The sequence below is a fragment of the Bactrocera oleae genome, chromosome 2 (assembly GCF_042242935.1).
Source record: "Bactrocera oleae isolate idBacOlea1 chromosome 2, idBacOlea1, whole genome shotgun sequence".
NCBI lineage: Eukaryota > Metazoa > Arthropoda > Insecta > Diptera > Tephritidae > Bactrocera > Bactrocera oleae.
This window is the reverse complement of record NC_091536.1, coordinates 17,727,106-17,744,449: the sequence shown is the minus strand read 5'-3', so window position 1 is coordinate 17,744,449 and position 17,344 is coordinate 17,727,106. Positions and strand designations below refer to the sequence as shown.

Below are 17,344 nucleotides of genomic sequence, written 5' to 3'. Positions count from 1 at the left end.
AAATTTCGTTGATGAATAAAATTTGTGAATCACACTGAACGCAAATGCTAAGCCGACGATAGTATAGTCTTTCGCTCTGTCGATAAATATATCCTTTCATTTTATCATCGACTGTCGCATTTATACCCTATATTAATATTATATTTAATCAACTATCTGGCACTTTCGCAATGTTCGAATTTGCACTTAGAGGACTGAATGTCTCAGGCTCTCGACTGCTCTGTGGTAATGCTTTTTGACATTTTTTTTTACAGAAATTGTTTAGCTCTAAAATTTCTTCAATCAGTTTTTAAATCTAAATAATAAACACATGTGACTTATTTATTTTTCAAAATTAAGATTTATATTTTAATGTACAAATTTACAATCAAGACATTTGTTGATAAATTAAAAATAAAATATTGAGAGCTGAAGTTCACTCTCTGCCATTGAAGAAATTGTTGCGATTCTTACAAGTATAATCTTCAATCTTTGGCTTTTATAAATGGTTTAAAAACACTTTTTGTCATTGCTAAACAATACCTACCATAAATGCTTGCTGGGTTATCCATAATTGTGATTATATATTGCTCGCCTATGCCTAATAAATATATATGTATGTGCATATGTGCCTATGTATGTAGGCTTCTCAGGGCAAAACTCATTTCCTGTGATTTTTTTTTCTTCTGTATAGAAATATGTCTTTATTCATAATATTTTAAATGTTTTTGTTTACAACTCAGAGATATAGTTGGCGTATACACCATCGGAAACAAAGCAACAAAATACTCGTATATGATAGATTATCAAAAATGTAAACAACCTTTTGCTAACGTTCTGCCAAATTTGATTGTCGGCTTAGTTACTGTTTAAGTTACTGTTGTTTTCAAATTTGAGCAGTTGTTTTGATTTTGTTTTGTAATAATTTTGTATGGTGCTTTAACGCTCATTTGGAAAACAACAACTACTCTTTGAAAGTAACTGCGGAGTGACTGAGAGAGCGATTAAAAATGGTAACAACAATAACCGGCACTCATTGACTCACCAACAAGGTCACCTATTTTCGTTGTTTACTCACCAATTACGTAGTTTTATCGAAATACAAACATATAAACATAGAAAACATAAATACAAATATGCAAATGTGTAGTATGTGTAGTATGAGTGAGTATAACTCTCATTTCTCAAAATTTGAAGGATAAATGTTGCTTTCGTATAGGATGTGAGTAACACCTGCATTAGTGCTAGGAAATCTAGACCATTTGAAATGATCCTTGCAAAAACAATGTGCCCGAAACTACAATAACAATAACTACTCAACAATTTTAAGAAGCGAAACTAAATTTCAATTCATTATTGTTTTGTCCTCTTACCATATTTATCACTTCAGTTACTTGGCTTTGAAGTGCCTTTATGTAAGTGATCCTTAAGATTGCACTTGCTTATATACATACATATGTATGTATGTATCTGCATGGATTACTAGCTATTGAATTGTCCGTCAATTTAGATAAGTAGTAAGCACCAATAAAATAAGACATCTTGGTAATTGAGAATCAATAACATTTCAAATAATAAGTATTATATTTAAATATAAGGTATTTTTATATTATTTGTAAAAAATTATAATATTTCGTTATCGAAATATTTTTTATAAGTCATAGTTTAAAAAAATATTAAAAAAGTAGATCTTGAACTTATTTTCTGCAACTTCCACAGTTTGCTAATGATTCAAATGAAAAATTAATAATAATGAATTATATAATAATATATATATCATAATAATCAAAAGTAACTATGAATAATGGTCTGGGATCTGTAGCATCATATTCGAATCATATACTTACATTTATACATGTATGTGCGTTTAAGTTTATTGAACCAGCCTCTTATAACAAAAAAGGCCAGGTTCTGTTTCTAAGTAAATAAGATGCAAATATATTTATTAATCATAAGTTATGATTCATAATTAAGCGTAATGGTGATATTTTGGGAGTTTAAGCAACTTCAGAGGTATTGTAAATAAAATATATAATTTTTAAAATACTTATTCGAAGAGACTGAGTTAAACATATTGCCATTTTCGGATTGCGGATCTTATGCGTATGTCTTATAAGAAAAAAGACTATAACTTTTTCTTAGTAAGGTTTTAACTATAAATTAACTTTATATAATTTATATTATATAAATTTATGTATCCTAACTTAGCATTTAATTGACAATTAGGGAGCTGTAAGTAATATATATACATTTTACTGTTAATTTCGAAAGTATCTATTCAAGTAAAATGATTTAAATACATTTCCCTTTATAAAAGTATAAAATATTAAGATTCTAACGCTAGAAGATACAACGATGTTGGAAAATTATAGCAGAAAAACTCAAAGCTTTTCTGCGGCGTAAATGCAACATCAAAAATTTTTCAATTTTCATTTGACTACAGAACTACCGATATACTTATATATATCACTTTAACTAGTTCCACGATTTGGCTATTACCGCTATCAAGGAAAACCCAAATTCACTTCATTACAATGCAGTTCCACAGGCGATCGTCCAACACAAAAAAAGTGCGTCGTAAAATGGAAATTTTATGGTTACACAATTTCATGAGACCACAACAACGGCTGGTTGGCGGTTACCGATCGTTTCTAACGCGTTGCGATCGTTTTTGCCTCCTACCACGAATGTTTCGAAACGCTTTGCATCCGCTAACATGGCAACAGTGGAAGAAGACCACAAAAGCTCCGAGCAGCGTTGCAAGAAACATTACAGTTACAGAGTACTCACGTGCATAAATCTAACCCTAGTTTCACGTATTTGTATATGTACACATATGTATGTATGTATGTGTAATTACATATGTACGTCTGTATCCATGGGCTTGTTGTGTAAGACACATAAAATCTAAGGTTTTACTTACGTTGCGTTGCATTGCTGTACTTCAAAGCCTCTAGCAGCGACAAGGAAGGTGGGTAGCAGGTGGGCAGTGACGGCAAAGGCAGTAGCTATAAAACCGTTGGAGGTAAAGGAATGCACTTGGCTTGTTGGACTAACCATCTAGGTAGTGTGTGTGTGCACGTGCAACAGAACTCGAAATTGTTATGCGATGCCATGCGCTGACTCGCATGCTTGATCGCTCGTTCGCTGCTTGGACTCACTGCTGCTCGGCCTGTTTGACGATGGGCTGATTAGCTGGGTTGGACTCCCATAACATAAGCTAGAAGGGGCGGGGGCAGTGTGGAGGGCCATTATTTGATTGCTTGAATATCACAGTTATTGATGTTGTTGTTGTTGTTGTTAGTGCCGTTGCACAGAATTTAGGTCAACACAGCTACAATGTCTTTTTATGTTTTCTTCATTTTTGTTTTTATTTTGTCATATTTGGCTCTCTGTTGCTTGTCATCCGCTTATTGTTATTCTTATTGCTGGCTCTTTGCCGTTGCCTCAGTTGTTGTTCTTTTCAACTTGTTGCTTCTACGCAGACGTACATTTGTGCATACTGTGTTTGTGTATTTTATGTGTGTGTTAGCGTTTGTAACTCGATTCGTATTTCTCAGTCTTCCTTTAAAGTTTGTCGTTTTTCCACTTAAAATTTGTATTGCTTTTTTCAACGCTTTTACTCCACTGTTCTTCAATTCCCCTAATGTCTTTACAGGCAGTCTTGTAAACACGCATCATTACGAAAGTCAGCTTAATTCGGCCACCACCACTACCACAGATATCTTATTTTTAATTTAATTGCGTAGCTCGGAAAGTTTTATGGCTCTAAGGAATTAATTTACGGTCTACGCCTTTCTTCGTCTGCAGTGAAAACTACCACAATTTCTCTATTGGTAACTGTAATATAAAAAAAGTAACTTTTGTAGTCGGTTTAATTGGCGATATTTTGAAGTGTTGTTTGGAGTAAATACAGCATGTATAAACAGGCATACATACTTATATAAGGTAAAAAAATGTTCAGTTCACAAAAGTTCACTTAAACTTCCTTTGACCTCTAGTTAAAATATGCTTGCTATGTAAAGTCGTTTTATCGAATGTAATCAAATGACAAACTGTCACCTTTCGCCAAACTAAACTCAAAGTGTTTATCTAAATTAAAAATTTCTCTTAACAATTCATATTTGTACTCACAACTATGCGAGCCTGGCTGAACCGGCTCGAATAACATTTTAAGTACAACTCTTTACCAAACCTACCAGCGTTCATTTAGCCTGTTATCATCTTAAGCTGCTCAAAGCCAAAACATCTCATCTAGAGTTGCACTCTCATTTAAAATGAAAGGAGAAGCTAAAATCTCGAGCAAAGGTTGCAGAAAAGATTTTCATATCGGAATTTTTAAGCGCTTCGTTATTCAACGCTTCATTTTGCTGCATTTCTCAAAATCTAAATGAGTGCTGAAAGCTAAATCTCGTCAGAAGTCTTGTTTGGAAGATCATTCAGGGCTTTATTCAGCTATTATTATACTAAGTTGAATCAGTGCTGAGAATCGAAACGCCCAAAAGCCCTATCCGGCTATAACTATATATGTATGTATCAACATTTGTACCGATCATTCAAAAATTGTAGATATTTCAGTATTAATATATATATATACATTATTTTAATATTAATATCCGTTAGGTGAATCTCACTACAATGCTTTGAAGTAATTTATTTGTATATGTATGTACGTTATTTTTAGAAAATATTTTATATATTATATATAATTAAATTATAATATAATTTTTATATTATATATAATGAAATTTTATGAATAATAAACTGTATAGAACTGTATGTGAGAGAGGTAGCCGGCTTCGTTTTTATCCTTACTCCGATGTTTGCTAGTTGAGAAGTGACAACGGGTAACACCTGGTGGGGGTAACTCATTGCTTGATCGAATTATACATGAAAATTATAGTATACTACAATTATATTCGATTGCCATCTTGCGAATCTGTACATGGAACAGAATGTAAAAAACTAAAACAAAAAGTTGTTTCCAAAAAGAAAAAATAGTTCTTGGCCGAATCTCATATCTACCCGTTAAGCACACCAAATTTCAACAAAATATGTCCAGCCTCTTCGGAGGAGTTCTGCAACAAACACCGTGATACAAAAATTGTATATTATTAATATTTTATCCGAATTTTCTGTTGTCCCGCTAAAATTTAATTTTTATACTCTTTCACTTTTGCCTGTGGGGTTGGCTGACAGGTTTTCCAAGAAATGCTTCTTGATCTGTAGTTTTGATTGTTGGTTATATTATGACAGATAGGACTTGGAATCAGGACTTAGGAATTACTTTACGCACATTACATTTTGTAGAATTGTACATTATGTCTTTGCCCAAATACAAGTACATTTAAAAGAGAGAGAGTGTACAAAATATTTACACGTAAAGGGTATGCCATTATTTTTTTCTTTACAAAAAATTATTTAACAATGTTTTGAAAAATTAAATTCTGCACTCAAATTCTTTAAAATGTAGTAAAATATTTAACTGTATTTAATGAAACTTTTTTAAAATAATTTATGTTTTTTTAAGTAGTTGGTCACATTCAAAATTTTTATTATCAACATTTTTTAGGCAATCGGCCAATAAGTCTCATATATGTATATATAATATACTAAGGAAATCCATAATTACTGGAAATTTACTATTCAGAAAGCAAAAACCGAACTAGCTCCCTGTAAACTGTGAAAGGTTTTCTACGAATTACTCACCGGCTGGCCTTGGCTGTCAGGCAGCAAAGCGATGTGTGCATTCGCAGTAAGTATATATGCATATCTAAGTGTAGAACTGGAGATATACCAGCACTTCTAGATTTACAATGTAATTTATGAATATAATGAAATTAAATACAATCATATTTTTTAGAAGCTATTAAACGTGCATATACATGCTATTATAGTTATGCAGTATACTTGTACATATGTATGTATATCTAATAGCAAGATTTTCATTATTTCTTTGTGAGCATATCCAACAAATATAAAGATATTATTCATTTCAAGTGGTTTTAGTTGCAATTTGGAATATATCCTTATTTCTAAATCCGATTTCATAACTATATATCTTGAAGGCAAAATTAGGTAACAAAGAAATAATAAAGGGCTGGCAAAAACTATGGAATAAAAGCAGTAACGAATGTTAAACACATATCCCAAATGATAAAAACCGTTCTCATGGAGAGCTTAATTATCAGTAAACTGGCTACGATTGTTTTGGACCTTCCGAATGTAATATTCCAATATATACACATGTCTTCTTTCAGAGAAAACCTTAAACTTAACAAGTTAGAAAGGGCTAACTTCGGGTGTGACCGAACATTACATACTCTTGTAACTGGCAAGGAAAAAAGGCGGAGGAACATCTTCCGGTTTTGGCAAAACTTTATATCAAACTAAGGAAAGTATCGCCGTGATTTCATTCACTTCAGAAAATAGGATACATACATACATACAGATTATTTCTGAATTTTATTAAGATTTTTTACCTATATTAAAGTGAACCGGTGGTTCGAAAATATTCAAGTTGGGTATATGGAAGCTAAGATAAATGTTGACCTGCTCTTACCCATTTTTGGCACAAGATATATTGCGATTTCGATCATTTTTGGTCGTAAGATAAAAAAACCTTGAGGACACTATTTGTGCAAAATTTTTTATTCTGATAACTTTATTGATGTTCGATTTGTATAATGTACAGTGAAAGAATCAGACGGAATTTAAAAGTTTTTTTTATTTGGGAATTAGGCATGGTTGTCATCTGATTTCCCATGATCCCATTTTTGCAGTGTGTAATAGGAATGTTTGGGTTACCTCACACACCAAATCTGGTTTAAATCGGTCGAGTTGCTCCTGAGATATAGGATTTCACCTAAAGATGTGCGGTGCCACGCCCCTCGTCAAATTTTTACACCAGCTTCTACAAATCCCAAAATTTAATGCTTATTGCTCGTTTATTTTGTGAGTTATAGTACTATTAGTATTTTTCAACATAACCCTTATATTTTACTCATTTTCACAGAGTTTAAAAAGCTGATAAAATCACTTCTTCTCAGCAGTTAGGTTGATATATCTTAAGCGGTTTGAAATATATGTACATTAAACCATTTACGGGGTGGAGCCACGCCCACTTTTAAAAACTGTTTAACCCATAGGTGCCCCTTACTACTGCGATCTTCTGTACCAAATTACAGTTTTGTATCTTAATTTGCGACTTAGTTATAGCACTTAATAGGTTTTCTTTTAATGGCGTTTTGTGGGCGTGGCAATGATCCAATTTTGTCTGTTTGTTAAGTTATCGCTTGCACGAACAGACGGACGGACGGACAGACTGTCACCCGTATTTCAACTCGTGGCGTCATTCTGATCATTATTTATATAACCCTATATTTATCTCGATTAGTTTTAGGTGATACAAACAACTGTTAGGTGAACAAAACCATTATACTATGTAGCAAAATGTTGCAGAGTATAAAAAGCATATGTGATGGTATTATCCTCCCGATACTTCCAGAAGTTGATGGTTTAGTTCGGTTTGAAGACTCACACTGACACTACTCCCAACAAATTACGCCCATTATTATCTTATACTTATGTTCTCTATTCGCAGACCGTATTAATACAAACGATGATTTACATTTTCTTCGTGTTTTCTAATTAGGACTGACTTTTTGAGCTTTCAATTTAATTTGTTTTCTATTCGGTATGCGCAGTAATCATTGAGCGCTGCATGAAGTGATGATGCTCTGGCCATAACTAATACCTATGGTGTTCACATTTTACATGGCCAATGTGGTTAGTTTTCCCATTGGTTTCACTTGCATGCTTTCCCTAAGCACGTCGCTGTTGAATATGTACATATGTATAATATAAGGTATTTTCTTAACACATACTTGTTGTTTACTAATATACATATATCTGTATGTGTAAACACACTTCTTCTTCTGCTTCTCACCGAATGCTCCACTCTCATTGTGTTTCGCTTTGTGGCGTCTTCACTTGGTAGCCCTTAAATGATCATTGCTTTTAGCTTTGCTTTCTTAGATCGAGCTTTCCATTCCATTCATTAGTTAATATTTATGACGGGACTTTAGTTCGCTAACGGTATTTCTGAATATATACAATGTGTTTTGTATATGTGCGGGCAACAAAAAGACAGACAATGCTGTAAAGCAATGCATAAGAAGATTGTGGATGTGCGATTAAAAAAACTACTTCATTCAAATAAATATTTTCCTGTTCACACATACACACCTGTTTACATATCTGCACATATTGGCTTTCTATCTTTCAGATATCAGCATATCTCAAGTTTTCTTCAAGTCTAAGCAACAGCATTTTCCATTTTATTTATTTTCTTTTTAATTTTCCGTATCTAAAGTTGCCTATGGCTGGCTAAGACTTAAAGGGCTCAGTCATGGGACGATAGCGCAAAATCAATAGTCATTCAGCAGTCTCCAGGCATACCTACATACACATGTACATACATATAAACCATAAGCATAACTGTGAATTTGACTTTAGCCTGCTGCAACGAAGCAGGAATGAGAAATAATATTTATGCATTTTAGCTACAGTCAACTCCGCCCTTCTTCTACCTTTGCGCCTTCAACTGTTGACTTGGTTGCAGCTATTCACTCGTGGCAGTAGCATGACAATATTTTACACAAACTTTGTCAATGAACGAGAGAGAAGTGAACACTTCCATGAATGGACGTACTATTGACGAAAACCAAATATTTCACAAAAAAACTGTAAGAACGAAAGGCTGTCTGTCATGCCTTAATATTCAATTTTCGCGAACTGTGTTAATGACAGTTGGCTTAGCTGTAAAATCTGCACTTCCGCTGTTGGCGATTAGCGACAGTTTGGAGAATTAAGACAATGTCCGCTCAACGGTTAATTGTAGAGTTGAGAACTAGGAATTCGATTTAACTGTTGTTATAGTGCAATAAATTATTTTAAGCTTATTTTTTGAGGTTTTTATTATACCGAGCAAAATTCAATCACATTACAAGGACAGCTAGATTTGTCAAAAAATGTTTGGTTAAACATTTGCCTCTTTTTATCTTTTGCAAAATTTAGTTTAATAAAAGTCCTCAAAATAATCGTTCGTTCTGGTGAAGATCTCTTCTTGCTAGATATCACTAACTTGATTGGTCACGATATTAAACGGTATAGTTCGTGCCAATTTTGACCAGATATTCACATTATATATGTATATATAAAACTGTATCTTTCTCGATTCATTTATGCTTTTACAAACAATCGCGGACAAATCGCCCATTCAAAAATAAACTAGAGCTGCCATAAAATATTACGAATATGAATATTCAAAAATCAATAGCATTTGAAAGGCTTTGAGGACAAAGCTACAACTTATGTGAGTTATCAATGACGAAATTCATTTTGTTCAAAGTGCTGTCATATTAGATTAAATATGTGTGTATATGCATTTACATACATATGTATACATAAGTATCTATTGGTGTGTATGAAAAGTTATGTAAAATATGTCCCATTAAACTAATACTAATTACTAAAAAACAAATGCATATACATATGTGCATGTGTGTATATTTATCTATGTACCTATATACAAATATTTATATATATACACCAATATACATACACAATATGTAAGAGCAATGCTATGCCTATGAATACTAGTACCCTACTTATAAGTATTTCGTAATAAAAACACCTAACAGGAGCTGAAAAAGTGTGTGTATTAACATAAATATGTACATCTGTATATCTTTAAGCTAGTAGTCTGTGTGTGAGATTTTTTCGTTTTTACTTTTTAGATTGTCAAGTGAAAACCTGTTTTTCAATACCAAAGTCAATACGACAAAGTAACGCAACTTGGTTAATATACAAATCGACGACAACGAATCCATGTAAACATACATACAACATGCATACATATGAGCCTACATACTTGTCCACAAATTGTATGTAAACTTAGAGCTACATGAATAGTAAACAGAAATCAAGTTTGTGATTTTGTGTTGTGGCTAAGGAGCCACAAGTTGTTTGAATTCGCCCAAAGCTTGGGCCACACTTTGGCATTAGAATCCCACGCAACAGTACAAAAAAATCATAAATATAAATTACAAATACAGATATGTGGCTACAAGGCGCTTTTGAAGTAAAATAAAAACGAAATGAAAAGACGACAACAGCAACTTCAATGGCAGCATAGCACAGCTAGAGCAGCAGCTGAACGGCACAAACGAAGGCTACGCTGCCGAACTGACGAACCAGCTAGCTCAACTTGGAAGCATCTTGATCGAAAATCTCCTACGCAAAAGGTTACACAATACTAGTGAGCAATACCTTTGCCTTGAGAAGACAAGAAGCAGTCGGCAAATTGGAAACGGCTTTAAGAGCTTTGCCTTCACTTATGACAGAGCGAGCTGTGTGGACGGCTTTGGACTAAACTTTTCGCTGATGATTTGGACGAAACCATTAAATATGGTGTAAAATTAATAGCCGGATACTAAAGCTACACCATACAATAACCTATTTCACTACTTATCTTTATATTTCTAGCTTTGAAAACTATTCCAAGAAATATTAACAATATCATAGGGCTCATATCTATAGTTATACCCTGAAGAGGGTATATTAAGTTTGCTTAGAAGTTTGTAACATCCAGAAGGAAGCTTCGGAAACCCTATAAAACATATGTATATATAAATGATCAGCATGACGTGCAGAGTCGATTTTGCCATGTCCGTCTGTTAGTTGGGCCGTTTGTCCGTCTGTCTGTATATACGCGAAGTTTTTCTGAACTTTCGATCTGAAAGTTTGCATACGTCCTTTCCTCTCAAAAAAGCTGATCTTTTGTCGGAATCGCCGATATCGGACTACTATAGACTATAGCCGTCATACAAACTGAACGATAGAAATTATGTCCTTGTATGGAAAACTTTTTTATTTAAAAAGAACTCCACCAAATTTGGCATGGATTGGTAGCGGTACAATCTCCGAAGAAATTGTTCAGATCGGACCACCATAGCATATACTTTCTATACAAACTGACCAATCAAAATTAAGTTCTTGTTTTTGAATTTTTTGTATTTGTGATGGGTAATATATTTAGCTTCGGTGCATTCGAAGTTAACTTTGTTTTGTTTTTCTTATACGTTCTGTTAATTTAACCAACGCTCAACTCTTCTACATACATAGATATATACCATGTTTTACGATTTGAAGCCAACAAATGGAGCTTTCAAAAGTTCTATAAAAGACTGATTCTTTTTGACATGGTTAATTATTTTTGCTCTAAGAAGAACAGATATATGTAAGAACCAAAAAGACGCAACAGCTTGAATTTTTCAGAGAACTGTGGAAAATAAAGGATGAAGCCTTAGGCGTGTAAGTAACCACATCAAAAGTAAAACGATATAATTAGAAGTACCATTTTTTATTATATATTTTTTAACTTTGACTTAAGAAAACCAGAGTGTAACACATTCGTACATAAGTTAATACCCATTGCTCAACTTAACCTTATTGTTAATTCGTTTTCATAAGGCTCTTGTTGGCATTCCGAGGTGTACGCAGATTTGCATGCCAAAATGTGCACAGGCGTTTAGTAAAAAGACTAATGACGAAAATATGTGACGGTGCAAGTTGGAAATTTGTCAAACCATATAAACGGCAACAACAAAATGAGAGTCACTATCAAAACTAAGCCACAATTGTTTCGATACGAATGCATAGCAATTTACAGCTTAGTATAACAGCGAGTTGAACCAATATAAATATAAAAGAAAACTATTTTGCAAAAAGAAGTAAATCCAACAAACCCAAAGTGCCTGGCAAGGTGACTCGTGTACTTGTTTGAGCCAAACCTTATTGTCGTGGGAACACCGTGCGAGATTTCTACACGTACATTTAAATAGTAGCATTTATGTGAATATCTGCCAACATTATGGAATCTTTTAGACACAGTTTGCGTGACGCTGCACGTCTTCGTAATCTCCCCGCCCAACTATCCCACCTATAAGTTCACTTGCTACCCCGATTCTCAAACTTGACTATCGTCATGGTTCGCACTTGGCTTGTTGAGTTCCAAAACAGCTCTACACTTGCTCAATGGCAATTGCAATTTCAACCTACTCGTGTATCCCTTTTTCACATAAAAGGGTGCGAAATGTTTTTATTTTTGTTTATACCTGATTCGCTACTAAGCTATTTTTTATCGTTTCACAACCTCACCTTGTTTTCATCGTTCACTGAGCTACATTTTCTAGGCTGTTCGCAAGCTTGTGTATGAGTAAATTCGAGTCTCACATCGCCCATGCGCTTTATTCGCACCACACCCATCCGCCACGGCGTACAAGCGATCCTCATAGTACAAAATGCATACATACAAATTTACATATACACATATCCATATATAGATCTACGGTTACATACCCTCACGCTTAGAGCGCTCGTAGCTTGATTATGCGCCCCACTTTTTTGATTACCTTTTGGCACCCCAGTCTTCCTGCGATCGTTTTCAGTTATGGCATGCACATACTACTTATATGCACACATATCTACATACTTTGAAAAAATTAATGTGCTTGCGTGTCTGTATACTAAATTGCCTGGTATGTTGCGCGCCTTCTTCTTATCCTCCACCTCAGCGCACCCTTATTGTTTTACTGTTGGCCGTAGGAATCACAGCTATTGCCTGCAAAGCTTACGATCGGCGCATTTCAGTTGTGTTGTAGCGTTGGAAAATCAGTGGGTAAAGTAGTGATCGCCTTGGCTGCCCGCTCTCAGCTAGCAACTAATATATTGCTACTCTTTCGAGTTGATGTCTGTATGTTTCTGTTATTGTATTCGTTATGCACTTGTTACGCTACAGTGATTGCAGAGTCAGTAAAGCCCCTGCCAGCTGTTTGTTGGAATATATACACGATTTGTATACTAATATGTATATAGTTGTGTATGCACGTTAGTGATGGCATTTTCTATAATATCTGAATTTCAAAATCGTCTAGTCGAATATTTTGACAAGCAGATCACGCCTAAAGTTTAGCCACCTCAATACGAACAGTCTTGCTACCGCTGCGACTATTAGACAGTGTTGCCGAATTTTAGTATGGGTCAAAATCTTTGTAACTGTTTTATTTTTCCATTTTTTTATATAATTTCCAATTGCTTACATATTTCCAATAAAGACTTATCTTCTTACGATTTGTTTTTACAAAGTTTGGTTAATAATCACGAAAATCAAAGGAAGAGTAAGACCATCACTAAATCAATGAGAGCCTAAATAAATCCAATAGGATCAATTTTTATAATGATACTGATGAAATAACAGTTTACTGAAGGCCATCATTTTAGTCGAACAAGAATATTATAACGGCGAGACTAGTTTCGGGGCACGGATATGCTTATCTAAACTTGCACTGACGATAACTGAACTACGTAGCACTGCCAAACAAAGCCAGCTGTTACTCATATATTTAGCACATACAACCTATCAAGGCATTGATAAAAAATAGTTTCGGTTATTATCGAAAATCTATCGAACAGTTCCAAAGCACAATCTAACAGAAATAAGTGCCTCTATGATAAACAGTTTAAAAATTCCGTACAGAATTATGTTATTTTTCGACAACTCAACCAATTTGTTTGCGATTCCTCTTATCACGAGCACGGAATCTTTTGCTGCATGGTTTCTGAAATAAAAATAATTTTCCACTCGACATTAGTTAACATTTTTGGCTCCTGGTCTATCGTTGCCCGTACTCACATTGTTTTCTAGCATTTATTTCCATCTGTTTATCCCACTCAATATTCCCAACCAGTGTGGGGACGTGCTTTCTTCACACATCTCCAACACTTGTTTTGATTAATTACTCAGCATTAGTTTTCGGCTTATTGAGCCTTTCACGCTAGCACTCGCCTAATGATCCTGAAAGTGTGTGTTGATTAATAATGAGTTCTGGTTTGTTAGGCTACGCCCTTTTAATTTATTGGTATATTTAAAAATATTTTATCTTATACTTAAAGATAAGAACACTGATCAGCAGAAATTCAAGTAAAGACACCGGTAGTTAATGGGGCGTTTATTTAGATTGAAACGGCATGTAGCCTTGAAATATGATATACATATGTAGGTACACACACTATGTATTTGAAGTAGCACTTTGTGGCTGACTTAATGTGTAGCGTTCTATAAGCAAATTTTAAAATGAGATTATCTTCAACTTCAACCGATAACCCAACTTTAACTTTGACTTTATTAAGTAAGTATATTCAATCGTTTGAAAGAAGTTTCCACTCATATAAGAAAATTCAAATCCTATCCTGTATTTACTTGATCATTTACCCTTCTGCGTGTCCCGCAGAGATAAAATTCCGCGATTCCTCTTCTTGCATTGCAACCACGTTCTGCTTGATAATTTCTTGGACTTATTCGAAAGGAAAAAAAGTCCCAGCAACAACATTAAGCGAACAGTATTACGATTTCCGCCCTTACGCAATACGCCACAACGCTGCACAGATGAACAACTAAATTACCTCAATTCAATAGAATTGCACTCAGGAGAAACCAACTCTTCGACGCTGTTGCTGCAATTTTAACCTGATGAACACACACATACACACATATGTACTTATATACATAAATGCGCACATTTATGCAACCAAAGCAGAACTCGCCATTTCGGCACTTTGGAGTTTGGAGTCAATTTTTCCAGCGGCGAAAACGCTGAGATAGCTGAAGTCAAACGAGGACAATGACGATGACAGCTTTGCCTACATTTGCCACAAACTAATGCCAACAACAATGTTAGCGAGGAATAGCGATCGCAGCAATACGATTGCATTATTGCCATATTTCGCAACGCACCCCAATCGAGCAAACCCCCTGCTCTTGCCACTAACGCTGCCGGCGCTTAGCCTTGTTCGTATTGAGGGGAGTCGAACTGCACTGAGCTGAGCGCTAAACGCTGAGGCAGCAAATTTGCTTGCATATCATTGGAGTAGCGAGTGCACGAGTATTTGCCCAAGTAATGGTAAAGTTTTGCTCAAGCGAAATGGAAGTAAAGATCTGTGTTGACGCTTCGGGCTTTCGTGAGAGCCGAATACATGCCTGCCGATGCACTTTGCTACTTTTAACTTCGTCAACTGTCGGCGTGCGATCGGTGTAAAACCAGCGGTAAATGTATGTATATCAATGGAGCCCAACCGAAGTGGTTACGAAATCTTTTAAGAATTCTTACAATATACAATACCTATATGTATATATATATATATATATATTATATATGTATGTGTGGTATGTAAGCGTAGTTGATTTGGTTTCTTCAATTACTTATTACTTTTAAAGCGATAAAAGAAAAGAGTTTGAATTAAGTATAACAACAACAATGTTTATATTTGTGGTCAAAGTGTCAATTTGAGCATCGTTTCTATATTAGCTCTGATAGAAGCGTAGTTTGCGAGTAAGAGCACATGTGAGAATGGGTATGAACACATGCTGGTATACATATTGCATTTCACAATCGTACAACTTCTCCTTAATCTAAATGAAAATTTGTAATACGTAATAATATGTATACAATTTTATGCTTTCTTCATTAAAACTTTACCGAAGATATTTCGAAAGTTGTTATATATACATATATGTACATACGTATATGTAAGGTTTGATCATATATCCTTTGTACAAATAGTACTTTTTGAATCGTACAACAACTCATTAACGTCAAAATTCATCATCTTTTTTAACGCTTTTGAGCACCTAATGGACCAATCTACAACCCATCATTGAACTTCTTGAAAGAAATCTAAAACGAGTATACCATTTGACTTTGCGAGAATATAAAATGTTCGGTTTCATCCGAACTTAGCCCTACTTTACTTGTTCATTATATTGTAACCAATATTATTATGCTTTGAATTTCAGCATAAATCATATATGAATGGGAATACTTCAGTTTTTAATTATTTTAATTCATTTTTTGTCCCCGAACTATGCTCCGAAAAATGCCCGCTATCGTATTTTTACATATGTAAGTATTTAAGCATATTGTTTCTTGCCGGATAGAGCGACCCAGTACCAACCTATTATTGTCATATTAAACTTTTTTAAACTCGATATTCTCCAGAAATTCTTAATTTATGTACCTTAGTCCCACTTTTCTGTGCTTTAGAACACTGTCTCTCTCTCTCCCTCTCTCTCACTCTCTTTTTATACATTCTCTAAGTTACATACAGAAGCAACGAGAAACGCAAGTGGGGCTAATGTGTGCGAATTGTCTGTGCAAAATGTAAAAGCTCCCACTAAACAACGTTCCCACTTGCGCTCATATGCGATTCGTGCGCGTCAGCAGTATCGTCGACGTTGTCGTATTAATTGTCGCCGACGTATTCTGGCGGCATACTCGCGCTGCATTGCATTACATTTCACTGCGATCCATTTATCCATCCATATTCGTGTCGCAACCCCAAGCAAGCAATCACTACCATCCGTGTGTGTTTGCCGCGAGCCCATTCTTATCCGTCCAACGCCCATGGCGAAACATCCAGCAGTACAATAACAAATAATTTTATTAATTATTAACTCTAAGGGACTGAAATATATTGTTAAATATTTTAGTGGCAATTATTTATATAAAGTGAAGCATTAATATAAAAGTAAATAAGTAATCTGTTTAATGGCAGAATACAGTGCAAGAATTGTTTATGAAAAAGTGAAAAAACTTAAAAACGGGTGTCTATATTATAAGTAAAAAATTTTTATTTTTCTTCAACACGTGTTATGCAATCTGCTGTGCAAACGTATCCGTGAGTGTGTCCCTTAACTACGGTTCTTTACTCAAAACAAAAGTTGCACCACAGTTATAGAATAGTGCCGTCGTATTGTTATATTTTCTGCTCTCATACATTTCCCATTTACCTGCGAACTTCACAAATATAGATTTCAACAATAGATCTGGTAGTTGTAATCGCTGTGGGCAGCGTCTCTGACCGACCGGGGACTCCATCAGCCAATTAACAGCGTTAGTAACAGTGTAGCTAACCATATGCCAGTCACCCCGATTCAAACAAACAAACACTATACACACACATAATATATACATCGACACAATCATAAACGAAAGCCAATAAAGAAAAACGCAAGCCAAAAGGTATCCAACCAAGACTCGCTAGGCGCTCACTACCGGCACGATTTGAAATCGTCGTTGCAGCAGCTACCGACCACTGCGGTGGCAGGGACACACATTCGCCAGCCAAGTGCGCCGTGATTGGTACGGATTCACTCGTATCCTCAGCTAGATGTCAGTACTGTTTCGAGGTTGTGCTGCGGTGGTTTCTATTCTCTTGACTGTTTCGAAAGCTGCAAGCTTTTATT

At 34.9% G+C, this 17,344-nt stretch overlaps 1 long non-coding RNA gene across 2 annotated transcripts in view; it reads right to left on the bottom strand.

The window, feature by feature from the left end:
• Window positions 1-2,147: 2,147 nt before the first annotated feature.
• The window catches only part of LOC118683746 (uncharacterized), a 34,946-nt gene continuing 19,749 nt past the window's right edge, over window positions 2,148-17,344 (bottom strand). Inside the window, exon 3 of one of the 2 annotated variants that reach the window (XR_011396588.1) lies at window positions 2,148-3,819. This is a non-coding gene — a long non-coding RNA (uncharacterized lncRNA). Of the gene's footprint in view, window positions 3,820-4,921; window positions 5,058-17,344 lie in introns of those variants that run through there. The other variant, XR_011396589.1, reaches the window with a different exon arrangement.